Source organism: Sorex araneus, chromosome 10 (genome assembly GCF_027595985.1).
Source record: "Sorex araneus isolate mSorAra2 chromosome 10, mSorAra2.pri, whole genome shotgun sequence".
Taxonomy (NCBI): Eukaryota; Metazoa; Chordata; class Mammalia; order Eulipotyphla; family Soricidae; genus Sorex; species Sorex araneus.
In genome coordinates this window covers 28,683,759-28,711,254 of record NC_073311.1, presented here as the reverse complement: position 1 = coordinate 28,711,254, position 27,496 = coordinate 28,683,759, and the positions used below count along the sequence as shown (strand labels likewise).

General features: G+C 33.6%; 1 protein-coding gene across 2 annotated transcripts in view; it reads left to right on the top strand.

The window, feature by feature from the left end:
• The first annotated feature begins 1,964 nt into the window (after positions 1-1,964).
• MGAT4C (MGAT4 family member C) overlaps positions 1,965-27,496 on the top strand; it is a 753,565-nt gene continuing 728,033 nt past the window's right edge. For both annotated transcript variants that reach the window (XM_055118430.1, XM_055118431.1), the window contains exon 1: positions 1,965-2,268. The gene's annotated coding sequence lies outside the window, so the exon portion shown is untranslated. The remainder of the gene's footprint in view (positions 2,269-27,496) is intronic.

The window sequence follows — 27,496 nt, the reverse complement described above, 5'->3', positions numbered from 1 at the left end:
GTGTGTGTGTGTGTGTGTGTGTGTGTGTGTGTGTGTTTGGGGGAGTTGTTATTCTTTGTTTTCCTAGTATGACATGAAATTTCTAGTATGACATGAAATTTGTTATAAAATGCAAATATTATTTCTCTGTTCTATTTAAGAAACTTTGTTGATCCAGTATCCCCTACTCAAAGTCCAAAGTTCTTTACATAGTATCAAAATTTTATTTTCTCTCCAGACCCAGTTCTTTCCTTGCCCTTTCCACCTTGTTCTGCAGCCATCCATACTGAACTTCTTTCATTTATCTAAATGTGTGTATATTTCCCGTAGGGCTTTGTTCCTAGTTCCTGGAACTATTCCACATCTTTTTAACCAAGGGTTTACCTGGACCTTACATAAATTTCACTTCCTATAAAAAATAATTCCTAATATATCCAGAGGAGTTTAGTATCAATCATATATAGTAATGCATGTTCCTGAATTCATCATTGAAGTACAGTGGTAGTTAAATAGGAAATTTCTAAGTGAATATAAACATCTATGATTCTTATAGAATTATTTTTTGTTTCATTCATAACTGAAATAATCTATTACATTAACTGGGAATTTCAGTGCAGATTTTTGCAATGTAGTGAGATATTCAATTGGCTGCCAGTGATTAGATATACTGAAATTTATCTTTTTACTTACTCTACCTTTTGTGCTAACCACTGCTTAAAATGCAGCTGAGAGTGATGAATAGCCAAATTTCTCCTTCCTTGATTTGATCCGATTTCTACGTCCTTACATTCCTCAGTTGTTTTCTTCCTTAATTCATTTTTCATGGTCCTGGTTAATTTGCTAGTTAACTATTCTTCCTAACTGGACTTTGAAGTTGTTTATTTCTAATTTATGCTTCACACCTACCTCAAGAGACCCCCAATTACAACAATGTTGTTACAGTTACATCTGAAGAGAAGCAGTGTTGTAGTTCTTTGGGTTTCTCAATAGTCAGATATTGAATATTACAGAATGTCATGTAGAAAGTTATAAAAGTATAATTTTTCATTTTTTCTGCTGCTTTAGCATATGTATATGTTAAATATATATGTACATATACTTTTGGAATATAACTATTAAGTGTTATAGTTATATAACACTTATAACTATTTTAAGTGTTCTTTCTGATAATATAAATGTTGTTACACAAAAATCCAACTAAAGAAATGTAATTCATTATTTTTTGATAACGTTCTGTATCTTGTGTGTGGTTGACACATCAAGTAGAGTGTACTGCTTCTCAATAATCATTACAATTTTAAATTGTGGAGAAAATTATTGTATCACAGCATAATTCAATTGAAATAAACAGTATTAAAATGACTCACTTTTTTAGAAAGGAAAATATTTATGAACTTGAATTAACTAGAAGGATGTTTTCTCTAAAATAGAATTCAGAAAGTCAATATTTTCTCCTGTGGTCAAATACTAGAATCATATATTCTCCTCTACTTGTATATGCATTTCAACTGACATTTAAAATGAACATCTTTGCGTTTTACATGAAAAGAAGTGAACTGTCAATAAAAAATATAATTATTGACTATGAGGTACTGCAATTTGACACCAAACCTTCTATATTTTATAGAAGACAGCAAAGTGACTGTCGGACTGATACTGAAAAATTTCTATCCAGAAGTGACTGGAAAAACTGCAAAAAGATTTTTTTTTCTGTGAGCTAAAAACTTAAAATGTTTCTCTCCGATAGAAATGTACATAGCATGATAGTATGGATTCTAGACTGTAGTTTGAAAGAAAGCAGTAGTGAAAAAGTATTTCATGCCAGCAGACACTTAAAAAACTAGATTTAGCAGCAGTCACATTAGCTTAGATAATGGGAGAATTTTTCTTCATTGAAAATGCTCTGTGTCGCTTAAGAAGAACTTACTGAGGCAGCCTGCCATCTAGCTTTTTCACAGAAAAACAGGCTTACAGACTGCAGATGAGAGAGTCTGGAGCAGAGACAATTTTAACTTAGCCATTCCTAATTTATCTCAAGCGTTTTCAATTCATCTTCACTGCTCTATGCACACAGGAACACCAGATTGCCATCCCTGGGGAACAGAATGCAACGGGGGATCTAGAGAGCTGTCACATTCCAAGAAATATTTAAATTGTGCTGATTTTCTTCTGGAGAACTGAGCCCAGGGAATGAAACTCTCCATCAAGTCATAGCTTTGCGGGCAATAGATCAGAGGATATTGCCAGTTTTCTAATGGATTATTGTTATCGGGCAGGTTTTCTCTGAAGGTACGTAGTTATTTTCTCAATTCATTACCCTTTCCTATTTATCAGGTAATGATCTAATGAGCTGGGATCCCAAGCTGTAAAAAAAAGAGAAAGATGTTAAGTAGATGGTATTGACTGGAGACTGACACTTTATGGCTGCATGTTTGTAAGTGAAATAATCTGATTCCTTTACTAAAGATTAGTCGGGTATAGTTTGAATTGCATTGTCAGCAAAATCAGGCAAAACCAAAACAAATCGTGCTGCAGGCTGCATTATCATAAGTTCATATTAATTCTCTTGAGGATTTTCTGTTGTAGATGTGATGCATAATGAAAGAGAATGCATACTTTTGAAACTCATTCAGTACTATATGTTTGTTAATCTTTTCTACATCATCCTGCTGTTTTCTCCATATGTTTTCAGACACAAAGTTTGTGTCTAATGTTGCTATTAATGTTGATGTCACTAATGTTTATGATATATAAATATACAAAGGATAAAAATCTCTAAAGAACTCCAGGGAATTAATTCTTGAATATTTTATTTCAGTCATTTATTGGCTTTGAAAAGTTTTGTGATTTAATATAGACAAACCTTACTGAAGTTATTATTTGTGTGTTGTGTTAATTTTAATATATATATATCATAATGTGTATTATTCAGTTTTATTCTGTTATGTAAAAACCTTACTGTATATTTAGAAGTACAAAAATCTGTTTATCAAGTAAAATGTTAAAAGCTAACAAACTTCTGCATATTAACAGAACCAATCACAATAGAGAAAGTCTTATTCTAAACTGAAATTTAGCTCATCATACTTTTAGTGAGAAGGAGTGGCTTCTCTGATTCTAAAAGTTTAAGCTGTGCATGTAGGGAATTATACTGTCAGAAACATAGAGCAAAAACAGTGTTCATAACAATGCTTTTATACAAGCTGGAGGAAAAAATTATATATGATTATAGCTTTTGACACATTTATGATTTATTGTGGAGTAAAGACTCTTTGTCAAAATTCCCCTGTTGGTGATATTTTTGCCAAGTTAAAGCTATCACTAGAATGGGTAGAATAGTAGGTATGTATGATTTGGAGCAAGGTGTACCTGCTGCTGTATTTGGACTGGAACACAGTTTCTGGACCCTTCAGTGGGTTAATCATACGCTTGGGAGAGAAAATAGTGGTTGAGCTTCCAAAGAGCACTTTTAAATGTGTTCTAATTTCTTTGGAGCATTTGGGAGACTTATTAGAAGAATGAAAGAGGAGAAGGATTGAGTCACCCAAATAGCAACTTAAAGTGCAATTTCTCTTATCCTCAGAGGGATTGTGAAAGACAAAAAATGGAAAAGAGGAAGAAAAAGCTCTTCAAAAAGTATTTTGAGTTCTTCTTTTTTCCCTTTCAGGAATTAAACAAGAATCGTGGTGTAGGGACTTTAATCAAGTGTTCCCGATGGATTCCTCCATTTGGCATGCTTTCTCTTTCCATTATGAAACATTTTACTTTCACTTAATAAAAGTGAACTTGCTTCCTGCCTAGTTTCTCCACCAGTAACTAATTTAAATAGTTAAATCTACAGAAATTAACTATAAATATACTTCAGTATTTAAAATCTGCATATACCCCTGAGTTCCTCAGAATTTAATAATTAAATTACATGGTGTCAAGGATAAAGTGATTAGCATTATTATTATTACTATTATTATTACAGCTGCCTTCTGAAAAAAAAACTCAAACTGTGGAAAAAAAAGATAAATAGAGGAAAAACTTTAGGAATTATTTTTATACTATTTTAAAGTAAGAAAATACCAATTAATAATGGAATGTAATCCTTTCATGTTTGGGCATGAGGAAGATAAGATGGGAGCTTAGTAATATATTATCAAATTTACATTTGTGGTATTCAATGAACAGTACAAATATACACATGAGGAAGGGCAATTTCGTTGTCGAGGTGCCATAAATTTTTATCTCTATGACCTCCTATTAACCTTTCCAACCATAATCACAGTAGTGTCACATCTCCCCACAGAGTTCATTTACTTACCCAGCTATCTAAATATTTTGTTTCCAGATCTCATACTAAAACACATTTTACTTCATCTTATTATGAGTTCATTGCAAAATATATTACCATAATTTCATTTTATTAGTTGCTATTAAATATTTAATATTTATTGAGTGCCCATGATGTTTGGTGATTCAAAGCATTATGAAGGAATAAAGCACATCACTGTATTTTCTCCTAAATTGGCCAGATTATGAATATTTCAGGACATCTAATTGGTGCCCACAGAGGAAGGCAATTAAGACAATTAAGTCTCTAACGAGACTACTTCTGTGCATGTAAGGCATAAAATGTCCTATATTCACGGATTTACATTTAACTTTACTGAGGACCTCAGTTGTTTATATCTCTTCTTTAACTCTGTCTCAAAAGAGACAGAATATAGAACTGAAGTTTAAAAAAATTGTAATACAATGTAATGTAATTAGTTGACCTACATATCTCTAAATCACAGCTGCATAGTTTTTATTGTCTATGTTCATGTGGATGGTGGAGTTCATGCACAGGAAATAACAAAATCATAGCTTGTGAACAACATAAGCTCCATAAACAGTTCCTATATTTATTGCATTTTGTCATAGTAAACATGGAGTAAGCTTCAGTTGAAGCCACCTGAATGATCTATGATACATATGTATGTATTTTAGAGGTGTATCACATAAAACCATCTGCTTCACAGTTATACTAAAATATATTAAGCATAGAAGTACTATTTGGTGCTAAATCAAGCATTACTTATAAATTGATAGAATTAGAAAATAAGATTAGTTTGAGAAATTACTCGGCATATTCTTCATACCTATCAAATAGTTGAATTATCAAGCATAGCAGAAAAAGAAGACAGAAATATTTCCCATTTCCTCACTTTTTTTTCTCAAAAATATAAAAAGGAAATAGAAAACCAGACAGAAAATTTTCATGCTCATTATAATGTGGCCTTTGCTCCTTTCATTTGTGTTTTATGCTGCTATAATAACATGTGTATGAGATAGTCTTCAATTCCTACTTCACAGAGTAGTTCCAGTATGCAAATCCACCTATTAAAGAACAAATTAAATATATGGAGACTTTTATTAAAATAAAAGACAGCTTTTGCTTTGAAAATATAAACATTTCTTAATGAGAATAAAACTGTCAAATGCGAATGTTAAGCCCAGCCAGATGTTGACCTTAACTGTGAGTTTGAATCTTTATAAAAACAGTTGCAAATACAAGCAAGAGCTACTTTCCTTAGGTTGCAAGACTGCTGGAAAATTCTGAGTCTGAATTTCTTCAATTTACTTAGCTTTTGGTTAAAGACATACAAAACATGTTTTAATATTCTGATTTACATGGGAAGGGAAATTAATCATAGCACAGTGTCTTATAGATCTTTATATTGACATTTGAAAATAGTTGTGGAAGAGTCTTATTTATATAAGGGAATACCAAGTACTTATTTTCAACTATGTTGCAAAAGTTTCTAGCATATTCTAATTCTATCAAAATTTGGAGACACTAGCAAGTGCTTGCTATAAAGTCATTCTGTTCTTTTCTTAAGTGAGTATTTGCTGTCATTCCTGTTTGAAAACTATTTACTAGTAAGAAGACTCTTGTCTTAACTGTCTTTTGACTTTCCAACTTTGGATTTTAACAATCAAGAAGGATAAGACCCAAATTATACTTCAAATGCTATTTCTCAGTTTCCTAACTTGTATACTCATTTGTGGGTGGCAGGGAGTGGGGAGGAGACTGATTTCCTAAGGTGATATGGAATTCATGATAAAATATAATAATATACCATTACAGTATATTTTTCTTCACGTAAATATTCAAAAATAATTAAGGGAACTGTTTCTGTGTCACATTTGCTATCTCCAGGCCAACTCTTAATTTGTATTCCTGTTACTGGTTTAACTCTATAAGGATGGTCCCAGAGTTGAACTCACTTTCTTTTTTTTTTTCCATGGCTGCCTTGAGGAAAATATTTGAATTTATTAAGTCTTAGAACTTTGACCTAAACTTACAGTTAAGCAAGAGTGTCTCTTTGAGAAAATCTTAACAGGAAGCAGGAATTTCTAAATGTTTTTGTTGTCTTCTTAAGTCTCAAAAGGATAGAAGGCACAAAAAAACTATGATTTATTTGTCCAATATGACTTCCACAGGCTTTAAGTACAAAAACTTTGATAAATTCTTTCTGTAATAGTTTAAGGAGTAAATTTGGTGGTTTAATTGTGTTCTATGCCAAATTTCACATAATGAAATCCCAACTCTGACCATCTCAGATATAGACCATAAGTAGAGAAGATTTTTTTTTATAGAAATTATCACCATTTGACCCAGCAATACCACTGCTGGGAATATATCCCAGAGAGGCAAAAAAGTACAATCGAAACAACATCTGCACATGTATGTTCATCGCAGCACTGTTTACAATAGCCAGAATCTGGAAAAAACCCGAATGCCCCAGAACGGATGACTGGTTGAGGAAACTTTGGTACATCTATACAATGGAATACTATGCAGCTGTTAGAAAAAAGGAGGTCAAGAATTTTGTAGTCAAGTGGATGGGCATGAAAAGTTTCATGCTGAGTGAAATGAGTCAGAAAGAGAGAGACAGACATAGAAAGATTGCACTCATCTATGGTATATAGAATAACAGAGTGGGAGACTAACACCCAAGAACTGTAGAAATAAGTACCAGGAGGTTGACTCCATGGCTTCGAGGCTGGCCTCACGTTCCGGGGAAAGGTCAACTCAGAGAAGCCACTACCAACTTCATTGTAGTCACCAACTACATTGTAGTCGAAGGCCATGTGGGGGAAGGGAGTTGCGGGCTGAATGAGGGCTAGAGACTGAGCACAGCGGCCACTCAACACCTTTATTGCAAACCACAACAGCTAATTAGAGAGAGAAAACAGAAGGGAATGCCTTGCCACAGTGGCAGGGTGGGGTGGGGGGGAGATGGGATTGGGGAGGGTGGGAGGGACACTGGGTTTACGGGTGGTGGAGAATGGGCACTGGTGAAGGGATGGGTTCCCAAACTTTGTATGAGGGAAGTATAAGCACAAAAGTGTATAAATCTGTAACTGTACCCTCACGGTGATTCTCTAATTAAAAATAAATAAATTTAAAAAAAAATTAAAAAAAAAAGAAATTATCACCTTAAAATGTGATCATTAGGATAAATCTTAATACAAGTACAAGTGATATCCTTGGGCCTGAGAGATAATACCTGAGATAAAAACGCTCGCCTTACATGCAGCTGACCAAGGTTTGATCCTTGATACTGCATATGGTCCCTGAGCACTGCATGAGTGATCTGTGAGCACAGAGCCTGGAGTAAGCCCTGAGCACACCTTGTTGTGGCCCAATTTCCCAACACCCTGCCCCCCACACACACAAAATGACGATGGTCTCTTCTGAGGTTAGGAGAGGAACCTTAGAGAAAACAACATTCCCAAACCCTTAATCTGACATCTAACTTTTGGTTTAGTGAAAAAAAATCTATTGTCTTAAACTTTTGCTGTCTTGATAATGTAGTGTAACAGTCCTAGAAAACTAATCCAGCAGACACATTAGTGTGTGAACCCCATAATGCTGTAACAGATTCTCCTCCTCTCTCACCACTTGTCATTCACCACGTAAGCACATTTAGAGCAAATCTAAATGTTCTTAGTAGTCTTATCTTTCAACGTATTTTATAACCCATGTTCTAAACATGGCATTTGTTCCAAGTCTTCTAATGTTTAACCAAAGACAGCTCTAAATTTCCAGGATTTCAGAAGATACCACTAAGTTTATATTCTGAAATTATTATCAGACCTTTCATTTCTGTAAAAATATTTATAAAAATATAAGACTCAGGTGAATACCCTATGATATTGGTTTATTTAATCGTTAATGACCACTTTCATGTCCTAACGTTACAGTAATGTCTATAAAGGTTTAGTAAAATAATAGCAGTTTGCACTTTTGATTATATTCTTTGGGCTCAATATTATTCTAAAGACTGGAAATGAATTTCTCATGCATATTAATTCTACCAACAATCTCAAATGTTCCTGGTATTATGATAATTCTACTGACATGAAAATTGAAGCATAGAGAAAGTAACTGTCCATGGTTACTTGTCATGGTTGCTTAGGTGATTAGCAAGAGTTTTATTTGGAATCTTTGGCTCAGAATCTGGCATTTAACCACTTTAATATAATGGCTCTCAAATCAGAATAGAATATTTTCTGTTTCCTGTAGGAACCACTGTGAAAATTTATTTTTAAATGCAGATGAGGTGACAATTCAGCTTTGATAGAGGAAATGATAGAATGCTTGATTCAACTCCAAATCTTTATGAGACTATAGTATTTATGATAATTTTCAAGGTAATTATGTAATTTGTATTTGTTTTTTAAAAATAGAGTTCATGATTTTTATCAGAACTATTTCTTCCTTTCAAATATTATATAGAGAATAAATATGGATAATAACATTAATTTTATAATAGAAGTTTTTTAATTAATGGAACTCACAGATATTTTGCATTTAATTTTTCGTGTAAATAACTTTCATCTTATTAAATGTAGAAACAATGAATAGACAATCTGACAACAGGTATTATTTATTCCACTTTTAGTCAGTTTTGTAGATTTGGTGTTTTGTGTGTATATGTGCTTCACCAGTGGTGCTCAAGGATTACTCTTGGCTCTGCACTTAGGGATCACTCCCGACAGTTATCAGGGCAATATATGGGGTGCTGGGCAGATCAAACCCAGGTGCAAAACAAGAGCCCTATCACGTATAGTATCTCTTCAGTCCTAAACAGTTAGTAGATTTGAATGAGTTTGCAGAACAACTTGTTGAGTGGAAGCTTTGCCAGGTGGCTTTTTTCTTTTAATTCTAAGAAGCATATGTTTTATGTTGTGTGAATTCCTGGGATTTCCTTATAATGTAATTGATACATGTGATATACATATGGTATTTTGTAAAACTCAGACATATTTTATAGCCAAATTAAAATTTGATAGAATATGCTTTAAAAGATAAGTAGGTCAGTATTCCCACATAGCGAAAGACAATTGACCAATTTCAAAATTATTCTTTTGTTACATCTTTTATATGGTATAATCTTTTTGATGTTTTCAGAGACTCGTATCTAAGAAATATAAAGTGGAAGGTTTTCAATCACTTTCCAAAAAGTCATCAGCTCAAACACATATTTGGTAACTTCAGGTTCTAATTATAATTTTGGACTGGAGCAATAGCACAGCGGGTAGGACGTTTGCCTTGCCTTGCACATGGCCGACCTGGTCTCGATTATTCAGTCCCTCTTAGAGAGCCTGGCAAGCTACCAAGAGTATCGCACTCCCATGGCAGAGCCTGGCAAGCTACCCGAGGCATATTTGATATGCCAAAAACAGTAACAACAAGTCTCACAATGGAGACATTACTAGTGCCCCCTTGAGCAAATCAGCAAATCGATGAACAAGGGGATGACAGTGCTACAGTGCAATTATAAATTTAATTTAGTTAATGAAAGTATGCGATTGTGTTCATGTACAGTTAAAACAAAACAATATTGTTTAGGAAATGATTAGAAAGTGTTCTGATATTTGAGGTACTAGACAATTCATGAATATTGTCAACAAAGGTGAAATATACTTAGCTATTTTCAGAGGGCAAAATGGACAATTCCATTAACAAGCGTTTGTTTTAGCATTGTTTGCTTCAAGTCAAACTGTAATTAAGTTACTACAAATCCAGATTTACTTTCATTTATTTTTTGATCATTAAGTAATATATGAGTATCATGTAATGCATAAGTGAGTGTGTTTGTGTATAGTCTATTAGTGAGGTATGTTTATGCTTTTTCTAAGGAGTATTCAAAAAGGATATGAAAAGCACATTTTTAGTTCTCAGACAGAATATTAAGAAGTATCTTATAATCTCACTAGCAAGTAGACCCTGAAGTATATTCAAATTACAGCATTAAATCCCACCCTGGGTTGCCATGACACTTTCTCCCATTCTTTTCATTCTTAATGTTACTTGTCATAAAATAATACAAGCTTAGAAATTGTTTCATCAGTATTTTTCTTATTGTTATTAGAGTTGTGGTATTAGTTTTACATTGTTTTAGGAAAAACAATCTCTATGAGATAATAGATGAAATTTGCAATACAGTACTAAAGCTAGAATTCCAAAAGACTGAAGATTTTAATTTATTTTCAATAAAAGTAAGGGAGAATTGAGTCCAGAAAATAACTTGGGAACTAAAATATACCTAGTCAAAATTTATTTAGAGTTTTTGAGCTATTATATATTCTTTTATGGTGCTGAGGAAATATTTAATTTATCATCAAATCAGTTTTTCAATTTTTAATATCTTCTAGTTATTTACAAACCTTTAAGAAATACTCACATAGACCAAGGTCTAATCTACATTAAAGGGAAATACTAATTTTCACTATATATATATATACATATATATATATATATATAACCAGAGTCACTCATAAACATACACAAATCTACATGTACATATATGTATATTCAGAGTTCAAAAGACAAATGCATATAGCCAAACATATATGCAAATAGATGTAGACTGACAGATATGGAGATAGACATATGGATATAGACTGAGAGACAAATTTTAATTGACAAGAGTTATCAGACTAATATTTTATTGTAGACTAATGATATGCATAAAAAACAGGTAATATACAATGTATACATGCTATGACATGTATATCACATCACATATCGTATTTATTATTATGATGTATATAAATTCAGATAAGCACAGTCACACAGCTATCAATACATTTATATTATTGACTAGACAAAATTATCAAGGTTCAGAATCAAGTTCTAACATATATAGATAGGTCCAGACAATTACAAATGATCTAGCATATAGATACATGTGGGTGTACATAATTATGACTAGAAATTTATCCCATGTTTTCATGAAGAAAATGTAACTTTTTTCTTATACAGATTGAGTAAAAACAAATCATTGACGTGTGTGTGTGTAAATATGCTTTAATTTTGTTATCTCCTTTAGCTTAATCTAGTATTTCTGTCACTGGTAAGAGAAGTAAATAAAAATAGCCAAATTATTTTGAAGTTACTATTGAAATGTTACCTAAAGTTCCTTTTTAGGCCTTGTAATATAAGAGACAAGACAGAATTCAGAGGAGAAAATAATCAATTTTCATTCTCCAGGAGAACTGACAACAATTTTAAAACAAACAAATAAAATAACAAAAAACACTTGCGCTTCAAAAGCATTGTTGATGTCAAAACAATTATTGAAACCCCTAGTATTTTACTATGGTAAGTGCAACCACTTCCTAATCATAAATACCCTTGAATAATTTTTTGAGAAAAATGAAGGAAAATATAATATGCCTCTGAATCAATGGGTTTTTCCTAGCTTGAATGGGTACTACTTAAACTTTTAAAACCTTATAGAAATTTTGGAGTATAGACTTAAACACATAATTTATGTTGCATCTTCAATTGTTTTAAAATTGTGTTTCTTTAATATCAATGTATATAAATGTATATACTTATTTATCAACTACATTCAGAGGTTTCAAAGAATATTTTAGACTATATAATTGAATGAATATATTAATTTATCGTACACAAATACTTTGCAGATAAGATTCTAACATTCTCTCTTTCTATGGTACATGGGTATATATCATTATCCAGCTCAAAACGTTCAACTAATGCTCACAATTTTAAAATGCTATTTAACAAGAACATTGCATCTGATATTCTTATTATGTAATACAAAACCTAAAATTTTGTTTTCCTGTAAGTCCACATTTTAGGAGGGGACAGTACTTTCTGTCTTAAGTCGTTAAAAAGCATACACAGAAATATTGTGACTCTTTCAAATGACTTATAGACATAAAATTTACTACTATTGAAACCATGATTTCAAAATACAGTTCAATAAATGTGGGTATATCAACTATTTTTTTTTTAATTTTTGGATTACACCTGGAAAGGCACAGGGGTTACTCCTGGCTCATGCATTCAGGAATTATTCCTGGTGGTGCTCGGGCTACCATATGGGATGCTGGGAATCAACCTGGGTCAGCTGCATGCAAGGCAAATGCCCTACCTGCTCTGCTATCGTTCCAGCCCCTGGTAACTATTTTGTGCAACACATACCACAATGTAGTTTTAGAATATTTCTGTTACACAAATAGAAATTCTATATCTACTTAATATAGATAGAAAGGAACACTGAATTCTTCTCAGACCAATGGGGGAATCACAATAACATCATTAACACATTACATCGCTATGGAGGTTCTAGAAACATACAAATTCTAGAGTAAATGGTACAAAATCAATTGATTCAATCCAGAGGTAAGGTATTGAAAGTGGGTTGTTGGGATTCTTAGAGAAGAGTCTTACATAAAGTTCTATAATTAGATATTTGCCCTCCTAGATTGACAATATTCTTAGCTTATTTCTAGAAATAAACCTAAATCTACATATTTTCCCCATTTTTAAATATTCTAGATATTTAAGGGTTGTTAAATTTCTTTTGGGTTTGCAGGGCCCAAAAGAACGTAAATCAAAATAATTCACATGCCAAAATGACATAAGTTGTAAGACTCCACTCTGAACATCCTAGACATTTCCAGAGTTTAGAGTCATTTTCATTTTTCAACCTGACCCAAATCCACCCCTAAACTGTTTCTGTCACAAAATATTTACTTTTCTGTGCGTTTTATATAAATTGAGTTCTGCGATTTTGTAGTTCTCTGTGTCTGATTTCTTTTGCTGAGCATTTTTGAGATTCAACCATGTTGCAGCATCTTTTATTGACAAACACTTTTATTCTTTGGGCATATCAACTTTTTTTTTCATCTATTTATCTATCAATGAATATAAGAGTTGGTTCTGAGTTCACCCTTCATAGTTGCTTACTCTAAAAAATGTGGAGACTACACTTATTGTTCAAGAATTTCACCTATTCATAGCATAAATATGTAATCAGGAATTAATATTTATTTATTCTATTTGAGAACTATAAGATGAATTTTATAAAGCTATGTGAAACAGTTATATAATAAAAAGTATTGTTTTTTAGCTATGGAAGTATATGGAGGTAATACAGAGCAGCATATTATAGTTTATAAACCTACAAATTACTTGATTTAAATATAATTAATCTAGACTCCTAATTTTACCACTATAATAAATTACTACTTGATGCATACATAGGTTTTAATATTAATCTATAAATTTGATGAATAGAGTTTGTATTGTAAATTCAAGATCATTTGAACACTAGAGCAGTAGATTATGTTAGGATAGCTGTTAGTTTACTTAGTCTGTATGGTTCCCTTATATTCTAAGCAATTTGTAAACAATTTTCAACTTTTATAGCCCGATGATTTTTCTGTTTATCCATTTACGTCTCTCTGTCAGTGAGATTTACCTTTCTGCTTTTCTTAGAAATGAGCAGTTAGATATAAAGCAGAATTCACTTGATTTTACATGAGATTTTTCCTATTATACAACTGTATCAAAAATAAACACATTCTCAAACTTTTTCACTGCAGCACTTTTTTTCTATGAACAATTTTACATGACTAAAGTATATATTTCCAAGAAAATTTTGTTTATCTTTTAGATATACATTTTTCTAAGTTTTTTCACTTGTCTTTTAAAAATTTATATGTGTGTGTATATATACACATACACACACACATATATATGCTCAGCTATGCAGTTTTCTCTGTTACTGTATATTCAGCATTACCTGACTTCTATGACATTTTTTCTTTTATTTATGGCCTTAAAATTAAGTTTTTAAACACCTAATAGAATTTGTAGTTTCAAAAACATATTAATATTTACATTTATATCATGTGATATAAAAGTAGTTCTTATATATTTAAGAAAATGTAAACGTTATCCTAATTTATAAAGGGCTGATCTATGTTTATAATCACACCAGGAGAATTAGAATCTAATTGAAAATCATTTCCCCAATCATTGTTTTCAAAGATACTGTAAAAATAAATCTGTTACTTTTTGCTTCTGACATTACACGTGGTTCTAGGATAATTACTTTGGAAAAGAAAAATCACATAAAATATTAGAAACAAAAATACATTTTTTGATATCTCTTACTAGGAACTATTCTTGTTTTATGTCTGTAAATAATTCCATTTTTGCAATAATGCAATAGTCATAATGCAGACTGCTTTTCTTCTCCTTAAAAGTAACATGTTATCTCTATTTTTCTTAGAGAAATGAAATTAGTCACATAGATAGCTAGTTTCTTAATTTAAATTTGCAATCATTCCTTTTGAAATAAAATATTACGTCCATAGTGCTTATGCTGTAGAAATAAAAGAAACTAGCTAAATTTATAAAGCTACAAGTTGACATTTTACTTGAGATTTAACAGAATATTCCCTGGTTCCATTCTGTTTCAATTTAATTCAGTGTCTGATTCACAGAAGCAACGTAAGAGTTCTGGAATACATCACCTTAAGGAGGACCACAAACCTACTATCTCACATTAACTATCCAATCTGGACACATGCCCTCCTCACTACAGACAACTATTTATTATATTTCCCAGACATCCATTGATAAAATTATGATGTTGATTTGGCTAAAAGATCTATAGTTTTCTTATTATTTGCTTTACAAGCAACATTTAAACAAACAAAAAATGTTTGTGTAGACAACAAAATCTTGTAGATATCGAGAAAAATTTGGTTATGATTTACAAATTTAAATTAAACAAACAATTTACCTATGTGGAAAATAAACAGATACAGTAAATATGGGTGTGGATTAGGGGGTTACTCAATTGTCACCAAATTATATTATTTGATTCTGCTCTGAAGCCCAACAGATTAAACTAACTGTGATCTTATAGTTTCCATACAAAGGAAGCTCCTGGAATCTGGTATAGGGTTCCCAAAATTCTAGTCTTAATTTATGTCTTAAAAGGGCAATCAGGTATAGCAGGGAGTGGGCAGCCATTATCAACTATGAGCTAATGAAGCAAAGGAAAGCAGAGAGCAACAGGGAAGAATAAAGGTCAGGACATGGTGACAGGAGCTGCAGTCACAGAGTTTGGGGTCAAATGCAGCAATTGTCTGAGCAGCTTTTGGAGATTTTGACTATAATTATTTTCGCTTGTTGGATTGTAGCACCACTGAATCATTTCCATTGACCAAAGCAATCTCCACCAATGTATTCTTCACCCTGATTCATACAATCTTTCTATGTGTAATAGGAGTTTTCCTCCTTTGATTTTCCTCCTTTGGTTCTTCACTTTTCTTTTAATCAGATAATATTCTCACTTTATCTAAAAGGATCTAATCATTTATTTTCCTCAGCCAAGAGGCATACCAGTACCATAACATAAGGGACATGATAAAGAACATACATTCTAAAGACAATGATGATGAGTTCAAGCCTAGTACATACAATATACTGTATGTATATGCCTTACATGATTAAGTGCTATTTTAAATAATAAATCTTGTGATATATTAAAAATTCAGATATGTGAAATTATTGCCTAATTGTAACATTTTCCTCCCATTATTTTCTGCCTCCGTATTTTTATGTAGATTGAAGCATGTATTTGAAATATTTATTTTTTAACAATTTTATCTGAAGTATTTCTTATACCCTTAATACTTGAAGTATCAATGATAAAGAGTCCTGGTTTGTCATAGTTAAAGCCTGGATTCACCTTTGTTTGTCATTGATATAGCAAAGTGCCTTTGAATGTTTGAATTCCTTTTATCCCTGCACATTAAAGATAATTTAAAAAAATCAATCTACTTCAGGTATGTAACTTACAGAGAGCAAAGAGATAGTAATGCTTTTGTAATCCAGTGCAAATGTTTCACTATTTTAACAAATTTAATTGTACTGATTTGATAAAGTTTATGAGGTTATTTTTTTTCAACTATCATTAGAGAAGTTTGAAATCAGCTTTCTTTTCTCACCATCCTGCCAGTTGGATGTTAACATACATTTTTATATGTCCAGGCAGAACACCATACTTTCAATGCTCTAAACTAAAATCTTGCATTTGGGGTTGACATAAAACTCAAAGAGATGTTACCATCATGCAACTTCAACCCCAAGCACCACCTGCTCACAGACCAACAAGTGTGCTCACGTTAGTGGCAAATCACCACTGAAGAAACCTCTATTAAACATATTTTTAATTCTTCATTTATGTTATCATTACATCTGCATGTAATTTTATATATTGCATCCACTATTCTCACATCTGGCTTTCCTTAAAATTTGACTGTGGCATGTGCTTTAGTAATTATATTATAAATAGTCCCCAGAAATATGTGCGCTTGTATGTGTGTGCATGTGTGCATGTTTGGGTGAGCACACACGCAGCCAAATCTTTGTATAAGGAAGTAGGAGAAAGGAGAGAAAGAGAATGTGAGTGAGAAATAGAAAGATAGAGAGAGAGAGAAAGAGAGAGAGGAAGGGAGAGACAGAAAAGAGAATCTTATAAAAGAATTACACACCTCATGTTACGATGTTGGTTATTCCATAGTGGAATGTTCTATATTCTACTTTCTATATTCAAAATAATATGTTGCTTTTATTGTTCAAATACTGTTATTTGAAGAGGATCTAAGATTTGGATGTCCAAGGACTTGCTAGAAATTCTCAGCGAACTAGGTGGTCAATTCAATGCCAGGTGCTTCTTGGTCATGTGGTACCAGAGAAGATAGGACCACCCTAGCGCTTGGAGCCATTCAGAGTCACATTCTTGGAAGTTTGCGGGATTAAATAATTTCAGAGAGAAAACCCAGGTTCTAGTGCTAGGGATGTATTCTGATTGCAGGGTCATCTCTCAGCCGCAGCTGAAAGATAATCCCATTTATTTTATGTTCCTTGGATCATATCTCCTACTTTTATGCATTTTTTCAAGGCACCTTTCCATTTCATTATCACAATAAAAACTTTTTAGGAAAATTAGATGACTTTCTTTTATTTCTCATTCATCTCAATTTGAATCATTTTCTATTTTATCTGACTACCCAAAGTCTATTTTTAATAGAAATCTATGTTTCTTGTAAGCAAATTTGCTATACAATAGTGTGGATACTTTGGTATAATTTTCCATTTTAATATCACACCACTCTTCTCACTCTATAATTCAACCCCCCCTGCACTATAAAAGATTAGCTGTGCTTATTACTTTTTGTTCTTCAGTAAGTAGCTCTACTACTTACCAGTAAGGTGCTTGACCTTTACTGGGGCCATACACACTGGTACCTAGGGATGCCAAATTATGCCAGGCTTCTGGGAACAAGGAGCATGCAGCCCTGGGAATTGCACCCATGAGCTTATACAGTCAAGGCATTTGTTCTACCAATTTGAGTCTTTGCTATCATATTCACCTATCTTTATGTCTATCATTTTATTTCTAATCCTTTTCATTAAAAAAGTAATAAGACTGGACAGAAAGTACAGCAGGAAAGCCACCACACAATCAACCTGGATTCAAGTTTTTCTAGACCACCATAGAACACTCTGAGCCCCACCAGGAATGATCTCTGAGTAATCCTTGAGCACAGAGATATGAGTAAGCCCTAAATACAGCCAAGTGCCATTGCTAAAACAAAACAGCCAAAAAAATTTTACCTTCTTCCATTTCCTCATAATATCTTTCTGGAAGTGGTAGGATTTTTTTATTTAGCTTATTCTTTATGATATATTCTGACCAGAGAGATATCACAGTGGGTAGAGCATTTGCCTTGCACACAGCCTACCCGGGTTCAATTCCTTTGTCCCTCTCGGAGAGCCCGGCAAGCTACCGAGAGTATCCCACCCACACGGCAGAGCCTGGCAAGCTAACCATGGCATATTCTATATGCCAAAAACAGTAACAAGTCTCACAATAGAGATGTTACTGGTGCTCACTCGAGGAAATCGATGAACAATGGGACAACAGTACTACAGTGCTGTTAAATATACAACCAATAGGAAATGGGTTGGAGACATAGTTGGGACTTACCTCACACACAGCCAACACCTGTTTGATCCCTGACAGTGCCTATGGTCCTGTGAGCAGAGAAAATAATTAAGCCCTGAGCACAAAACAGGAGTAAACCCTAAGCACAGCCTGGTGACATCCAAACCCCAAACAAGTAAAAAAGTTAATGAAAAATGCTTGGTTGTATACTCTGATGAAACAATTTTATATAGTGGGCTGTTTATTATTTTTCTCCCTTTTTATTTTGTTTTTCTCCCCTTAAAACATTTTACTTTTATAGGTTTTTATCATTATCTTCTGTCTTTTTTTATCCAATTAAAAATAAACAGCTTGCAAGAAAGCCATGTAGGTAAGTGGCAAGGAAGATGCGTCAGACTATTTAAATACTTAATATTTAGAATTTGGAGTATGAATATAATTATTCTTTTACTCTCCCTGTTATGGGTATTAATGGCTTCAGCATTTTGTTGTTTTGTTTTGTTTTGTTTTAATTTGAGGTTAACATCAAACTTTGTTTAGGGTTTCCTAATGTTTGTGTGCCCAAGGATCACTTTTGGCAATTCTAGGAAGTCCATACAAGGGTGTTGAGAATCTATCTCCAATCAGCTGAGATCAGAGCAAGCTCCTTAAGCACCTATGACCACATATAGCAGTGACTTTCCTTAAGAACCAAAGTGTCTCCTTTATGTAGAGTAAGAAACTATGACATTCCTGTGTGATTTATAATCTAAAATGACCCCTTTTACTCTTTAGAGTCAAGTTGGTTCCAGAGCATCACTTACTTCTGACAATGAGTAACCCACCATACTTTTGTAAATATTAAACAATTTAAATGACTTAAATATTTGCTCAAATACTTGAGAGCTTACTCCATTCACTCTTTATGAAATTTCTATGTTTATTCATTTAAATCTGCTGCATGCAATGCTTTGAATTTCCAAAGTTTTATACTTTACAGTTTGGGGAATAATCAAATTTCTCTAAAAGTAGTATCTGTGATGTCTTATTCCCCTTGCTGTTTTAATTTTATCTCTATTTCCAGATAAAAAGTTTATTCTTTAAAATATCCAAAGTGATATTTTCTAAAATCATAGTTTAGTAAAGTATGTTACTAATGTTAAATTTCCCAAGATTTCTAGTAATTGTCTTGAAATTTATATCAAACAAAGGTTGTTTTTAAAATGTTTTGCAATCATGTACTGGACCTACAAATCTTCTCCAGTCTTAACTCCAGTCTTCCATGCAATACACTGGTTTGCTCCAGTTTGGGGCACTCTTATGATCTCTTAATTTGCCAATTTCATTATTTATTTTTCTAATAAAAGTTAAAAAGTCTTACTTTTGTTCCATATGTCTACTGTAACTTAGTTTGAATATTTGCATGAGGCTGGGGAGATATCTTATGTTACTCTGACCATGTTTAGCAGAGTCAAGCATGTTCAGTCTGTCCCAGTGTGTTCCTTGAGCAAAACATTGGATCTCCACAAAGTGATCACCTGTGAGGGCCCCACGCACCAGCAATCCAAGCATGCAGTGAACCATCAGGCCTGTTAGTACAAACCAATGATTTCTCAGTCCAATACATCACTGGGAATGGCCTATCTGCATAAAAATAAATATTTACAGGTTTAAAGCATGTCATTTCTATCAGCTCTTTGCTTTAAACATCTCTTCCTTCCCAAATTATCTGTAATGCTCTAATCCTCAAATGCTGTGCATTTGTGTGTGTGAGAGAGAGAGAAAGAGACAGAGACAGAGACAGAGACAGGGACAGAGACAGAGAGTGTAAGTCCAGAAATGGCAATGCTCAGAGTATACTCTTGGATTTGCACTCAGCAATTACTCCATGTGGTGCTTGGAGCACCATATGGAACGCTGGGGATCAAATCAATGTTGACCATATATATGCAAGGCAAATGCCTCACTGTCTGTAATATCTCTATGGCCCCTGATCCTAATGGGTTTTGTTAATCAAAATGTTCCGTCTTATATAATAGAAAAGAGTATGCCATGCTGAATACTAGGATTCCTGAAGATTTATTATTTGCTAAGTATTCATGTAAAAGTGAAGTGGCTTACCTCATCTTGGAGCTGTCCACACCCTTCTAGTCTGGGTGTATCTAAAAGCTCTTCTGGAGAAGCCTGCATTTCTTCTGAAACGTGTTTACTATTCACTCTCTCTCTCTCTCTCTCTCTCTCTCTCTCTCTCCCTCTCTATGTGTGTCTCTCTGTCTCTCTCTCTCTCTCTCTCCCTCTCTATGTGTGTCTCTCTGTCTTTCTCTAACTCCCCCACCCTACTCTGTTTTCACATTCTCATAATTTCTAAACAAATATTTTTATTTCAGATAAAGGTGTTAAGTATAATAATTTACTCAATCTGTAAACAGAAGTGTGGGTTAAAAAGTTTAATTATGTTTATTTCACAAATGCAGAAATAAGAGACTAGAGGTTAAATAACACTTAAAAATGATGAAAAATGGTTTTATGCAATACTGTGATTCATTTGCTCTAATGTTATGTTTACCTTCCTTCATACACACAGACACACATGCAAACACACACACATAATGCTCTGGCTGGTTATTGTGTTTTATTTTTTTAAAGAAACAAAACAGTTTTTATTAAAGAATTTAGGAAGATGTTAGAGTAGAGAAAGATATCTTCTTATCTCTATATCTAAGAGAGAACATGGACTTCTCCAAAAATGGAAAAGTTCTCTAAGGTTCTATAAGTGCTACTTACATCAAGGTTTCTAATTGTATTATTTTATGCCATCTGTTTTATTTCTGAATTTTTTCTTTAATTCTGTAATCTATCATTGATAAGGAAATGATAAAATATCATTTATTCCCAGTGATGGTGTCATTCATGCCAGAGATCATCTTAGAGGAGGGAGGGGATATTCTTTTTCTCTGTGCCAGCCTTTGATCCCTAAGAATATCAAAGTTGCAAGTAAATGTTATTTAGTATTATATTTATTATGTTTTCTCAGTTTAGCATAAATAAATATTTTAATATATGAACTATTGTACCTATTTTCATTGGCAATTTTCCAGTGATTCTTAATTTCATACAGCTGTAGTTCATTTAATTACCAGAAAGTTTTTCATTTATGTTGTGATATATGTAATATGCATGTGTACATATATATGTATATATATATAATCCCTTTTCTATTATGACCATTCATTTTGGTTGTATCCTCTTTTTCACTGATGTAAATAATTTTCCAATAAAGTTCCTTTTAATGTTAAAAATATTTTTCAGTAAAGTTTTCTTTGGCAAGGGTACTTGGACTAATGATAGAGGACATAGGTAATATTCTTTTGAAATTACTATTTACTGTGAAAAGGGATAGGTTTAAATTTCTACTCGAAGCTTGTTAAATTTAGTTACCTCTTTCCTTTTATTTTTATATCATCAAATAATTGATAAATGTAGCAGAATCCAATAAATCTCTACTATTAAATTGTAGTGCATGTTAAAAAATCTTTAGGTAAAAATATCAAATAAATATTTATAGTTAGGAGAAATACCACAAGATACAGTTTTATCTCATACATGAATGAGAAATTTAGGGGAATATTACAGACAGACCACTATTTTGATAAATACTTGTTTAACTGGCATACATGTCTATATTTTATATATAAGACTATCAAGTTATTGAAGTGTGAGAAACAGACAAGGTATGAGCAAAAAAAGAGAGAACAAGAAAGATTTTGATCACCTGAAAATTGCACTCTCTTAAATTCATTCTCTTACTAGTTTTATATAAATGCCTGGGAGGTCTTCTTGTAGCAAAAGTTATCCAGGCTATACCTTGTCCTCTGTTTTCAGTTTAATTTGATTCAACCATGAATTTATTATTCCACAGTATTTTCAACATCATCAGCAACATCTACTGAACCTTAAAAATCCTATTGACCAAGTCAGTGACCCCATCACAGAAAATAATATACAGATAATTCAATCAGGTTTGTGTATTTCAGAACCACTTTCTACTTTTCTGATGTTTTTGGCTATGAATACAGTAAAAAATATTACTTACAAGCACTCAGTTCCACTTGCCTCTCCTAATCTGTACATAATCCATACTGTTTCTGCTCTTTATGTTCATATGTGACAGCTGAAGTGTGGAAGCAACGTGAAGATATTACAAGCAAACATTTATTTTCTTCTTTATTGTGTTTATATTTTTGAGTTCTTCCTGTAAATATTAAATTTTAGGCACCTATAGAGAAAAGTTTCTATGACTACTCAAAAATGTTTCCACTTTCCATTTACTGTTTCAGTCTTCCCATAATGCATTTAAAATATGCTCTTTTTCAGGAGTAATTCCTGAGTGGTTACTCTTGGCTCTGTATTCAGGATTTACACCTGGTGGTGCTGGGGACCACACAGGATGTGAGGGATTGAACTCTGGTGAGCCACATACAGGACCAATGTCCTACCTCCTATACTATTTCTCTAGTTCCTAAATATGGTATTAATGTCATATGGGGGGTGCAATCTGGTGATGCTCAGGCTTACACCTGAAACTGTTAATGGATCCCTCCTGTCTGAACTTGGGATACCATGTGAAGTGACAGGGATTGAAGTGGTGATGGCTGTATTCAAGACAATCACCTGACCTGTTCAACTATCTCTTAGGCCCCAGTTTTTAAGATTACAACATAAATGTAAAATAAACTTGCATGTTTTAGATGTAGCACAATTAGCCAATGTAAGCATATAACAAGAAATAATCACCACAGTAGTATATACTAATTTTTAAATGACTAAGATATCACTGTATCACTGTCATCCCATTGATCATCAATTTGCTCGAGTAGGCACCAGTAACGTCTCCATTCGCCCTAGCCCTGAGATTTTAGCAGCCTCCCTTTACTCATTCTTCCCAGTGGTGCCACATTGGAGGCTCTTTCAGGATAAGGGGAATGAGACCCATCATTGTTACTGCATTTGGCATATCAAATACACCACAGGGAGCTTGCCAGGCTCTGCCATGCGGGCAGGATATTCTCAGTAGCTTGCCAAAATCTCTGAGAGGGAGAATTAGACAATAAGAGGTTGTGCGGCCATAAATGTAGTCATGCGCTTGCAGGAGATTTGTTTTATAGTCTCTGGATCTTGGCTGTTGATGGTATTACACGGTGCTGCAGGCAGTTTCCGGGTGTTGCTACCAAGCTACTGAAAAATGGGGGATCTGGGTGGAAGTGGCCCAGTCCCGATCTGAGCAGGCTTGGAGATCTCAGCCCCAAGTCCTGCACACCTGGGTTCCTCTGCCGGTTTCTTCATGTGTGAGGCTCATCTGAATGTGTGGAGAGGAGGCTTGAGCATGGCTGTAGCTGGGTTCCGGAGGTCTTTGGCTGCCAAAGCTATGATCAGGGCAGGGAGGGGAACTCAACCCAACCCCTCTGAGGGGCCCCAGTGAAGAAAGCCAGACACAGGGCAAGCGACTCAAGTGATGAAAAATAATAATACAGGACTCTTTTGAAACTAAGATAAAAATATCTATATTTTTAGAAAGCATTATTTCTTTCTTCTTGTTTGTATGGGGCAACACCTGGATATGCTCAGGGTTGACACTAGGCCCTGTGCTCAGGGACTGTATGTGGTGCAGGAGACTGGAAAATTTTAGCCACATGCAAGCCAGTATCTTAAATACTGTACTATCTCTCCAGCTCAGAATATTGTCTAACATGTTTTACCTTCATCGGTACTTGGAGAAGATAATTAATTAAATAGAGGTTTCCCCTAATAGATGAGAGTTACTTGTTTCATATATCCTATAATACTCAATCCTTACAAAGTATATAACATCATTAAATAATTTTAGTTTATTATACTATCAAATATGGCAGATTACTAATTAGAATTATTTGTATATAAAATTGAAATCATTTATGCATCTTAAAGTGATTAAAATAATTTCAGTTGAATGTTATTTTTTTAAATATCTGTATATTTCCCAAGCCATATTCTCTTCTTCCAACAATAAAACGAAGTTTATTAAACTTAAGACATTTCATCATTATTGATTTCTCCTCATAAATCAATCTGTGGCAATACTTTTAGGAAAAATTAATCAAAAATCATTTATGATAATTTATTTTGAATATTGAGCTCAAAATATCATTTAAATATTCATTAACTATTCTTAAAAGTTTATCATTATGTTCATATAAATTATGGTTCTTCCAGCCTGATGAATAAATTGAAATTTTCTGCCTCTTAAGAACAGTTCTTGCCACTAAATTTGCTTTTGTCAATGAAATCAGGCATATTGTCTCATATGTCACTTTTATTGAAAGCAATTCAGTGATGGTGTCAGATTCCAAACTTTCTTTCTTTGATGCAGAGATCTTATATATGCAGAAACAAAGACTTTGCCAATCTGAAAACCTGAAAATTCATTCTATATTGATATCTTCTAGGTTCAATCACTAACACCATATATAGCCCCTATACAGAGAGCCCAAGTAAGCCTTGATCACATCAGGTTGAACCTCCTCTATGGCCTACAAATAGATTAATACTGGGACCTCTGGCCAACAGCCAGTGGACACAGAGCATGAGTAAGAAATAGTCTTTGAATTGTGTGCCAAATAATTCCCCTTTTCTTCTTTAGGAAACTAAATTCATTAACATTATAATGCATAAATTAATTCATTAATGATATCAACTTAGATACAAATCAGAAGGAATTTAATTTAACTTGTTATTGAAACCTGTCCTTAAAATATCGTTAGCTGAAGGTCTGATTAAAGATTTCTTCAAGATTAGAAAAATAGTACAGGATTTAAGGAACTTGTGCTGCATGTTATATAACCAGATTCAATCTCCTGTAAATTAGAAAGAAGGAAATAGTTCCCTTAGGTAAATGTATATGTAGAATAAACAATGTATTTCAGTTTTGTCTGATCTTCTAAAATAAAGTTTTGAAAATAAAGCTTTCATTTTTTTGTGTGTATAAGAATGTTTTGGGTAGAGAACTTTAATTAATATGAAACACTATTCTCCATCCTAGTGAACTCAAAACTATCTTTTAGTGTTCTATAGATAAAAGGGTGATCAATTTTTAATATTAATCATATATTTTTTTGCTTTGTGGGTCACACCTGGCGATGTACAGGGGTTACTCCTGGCTCTGCACTCAGAAATCACTCCTGGCGGTGCTCAGGGGACCATATAGGATGCTGGGATTTGAACCTGGGTTGGCCGTGTGCAAGGCAAATGCCCAACCGCTGTGCTATCACTCCAGCCCCAAATCATATTTCATTTTAAAAAGTTTAAAACACTTACATTAATAATAGTTTTGCTCATAATCACCAAGTTTTAAATATTGAATTTATAGTAAAATTAAATAAAATATTTTAAATTTTTTTGATTACTGTGGCAGTGATTTTAACCAATTTATTTATTTATTTTTATTATTTTCTTTTATTAATGAGTCACCATGAGGGTGCAGTTACAGAGTTTCGTGCCTGTGTTACAGTTATAAAATACCCATTCCTCCACCAGTGCCCATTCTCCTCCATTGATGGTCCCAGGGTCGCTCCCCCCACCCCGAGCTGTCTCCCCCCTGCCCCTCCCATGACAGGGAATTCCTTATTGTTCTCTCTCTCCTTTGGGGTGTTATGGTTTGCAATGGAGATACTGGGTAGCTATCATGTTCAATCTATAGTCTGTTTTCAACCCCCTCTCCCATCCTGAGTGGATTGTCCACACAACTTTAGATGGTGTTTCCTTCTCTATCTGAGCTGCCCTCTCCCCCAGCATGTGAGGTCAGCTACCAAGCCATGGAGCAGGCCTCCTGGTACTTATTGCTACAAAAGTAAAAATAAAAAACATATGATCATTTCAATAGATGCAGAGAAAGCATTTGACAAAATCCAACACCCATTCATGATGAAAACTCTCACCAAAATAGGCTTAGAAGGAACTTTCTTCAAGATAGTCAAAGCCATCTACCACAAACCCATGGCAAGCATTATCCTAAATGGAGAAACACTGAGGGCCTTCCCCCTAAGATCAGGGACAAGACAAGGATGCCCACTTATGTTCAACATAGTACTGGAAGTACTTGCAGTAGCAATTAGGCAAGAAAAAGACATTAAGCATATTTAGATAGGAAAGGAAGAAATCAAGCTCTCACTATTTGCAGATGACATGATTTCTATACCCTGAGGATCCTAAAACCTCCACTAAGAAACTCCTAGAAACAATAAACTTGAACAGCAAAGTTGCAGGCTATAAAATCAATACCCCAAAATCCATGGCCTTCCTATATGCAAATAGCGAGATAGAGGAAAGTGACATTAAAAAAAAAATCCCATTCACAATTTTACCCCAGAAGATCAAGTACCTAGGAATCAGCCTAACTGAGGTAAGGAACTCTACAAGGAAAACTACAAAACACTACTCAGTGAAATAAAAGAGTACATGAGGAAATGGAAACATTTCTTGCTCATGGAGAGGAAGAGTTAACATTGTCAAAATGACAAACCCCCCAAAGCACTATACAGATTCAATGCGATCCCTATAAGGATACCCATGAAATTCTTCAAAGAAATTCATCAAATGCTCCTGAAATTCATATGGAACAATAAACGCCCAGGAATACCTAAAACAATTCTTGGGAAAAAGACAATTTTAATTTTTTTTTCTTTTTGGGTCACACCTGTAGATGCACAGGGGTTGCTCCTGGCTCTGAACTCAGGAATCACTCCTGGTGGTGCTCAGGGGACCATATGGGATGCTGGGAATTGAATCCAGGTCGGCCACGTGCAAGGCAAACGCCCTACCCGCTGTGCTATTGCTCCATCCCCACTATTTTAAATTCTTAAAGTATGTTTTATTATAATTTTAAACATTTACTTTATATTGCAGTATCATTCTAGAATTGTTCATAGAATGCATATTTCTCCTTTAGTTGCTTAATATTTTCAAATTATGGCCATTACCAAAGTGAAAATATTACCTCACCACAGACAATTACACTTCTCAACCCTTTATCCATCCTTTCTTTAAAATTTCAGTTCTGTGGTAATAGTGTAAGAATTTGTTTACACAGGATATCTACTAACTTTTGCTTAGCTTTTTTTACCTACCATATCTTATAAGTCCTTGTCATGACTTCTTTTGCTTATCAAAAGTCCTTC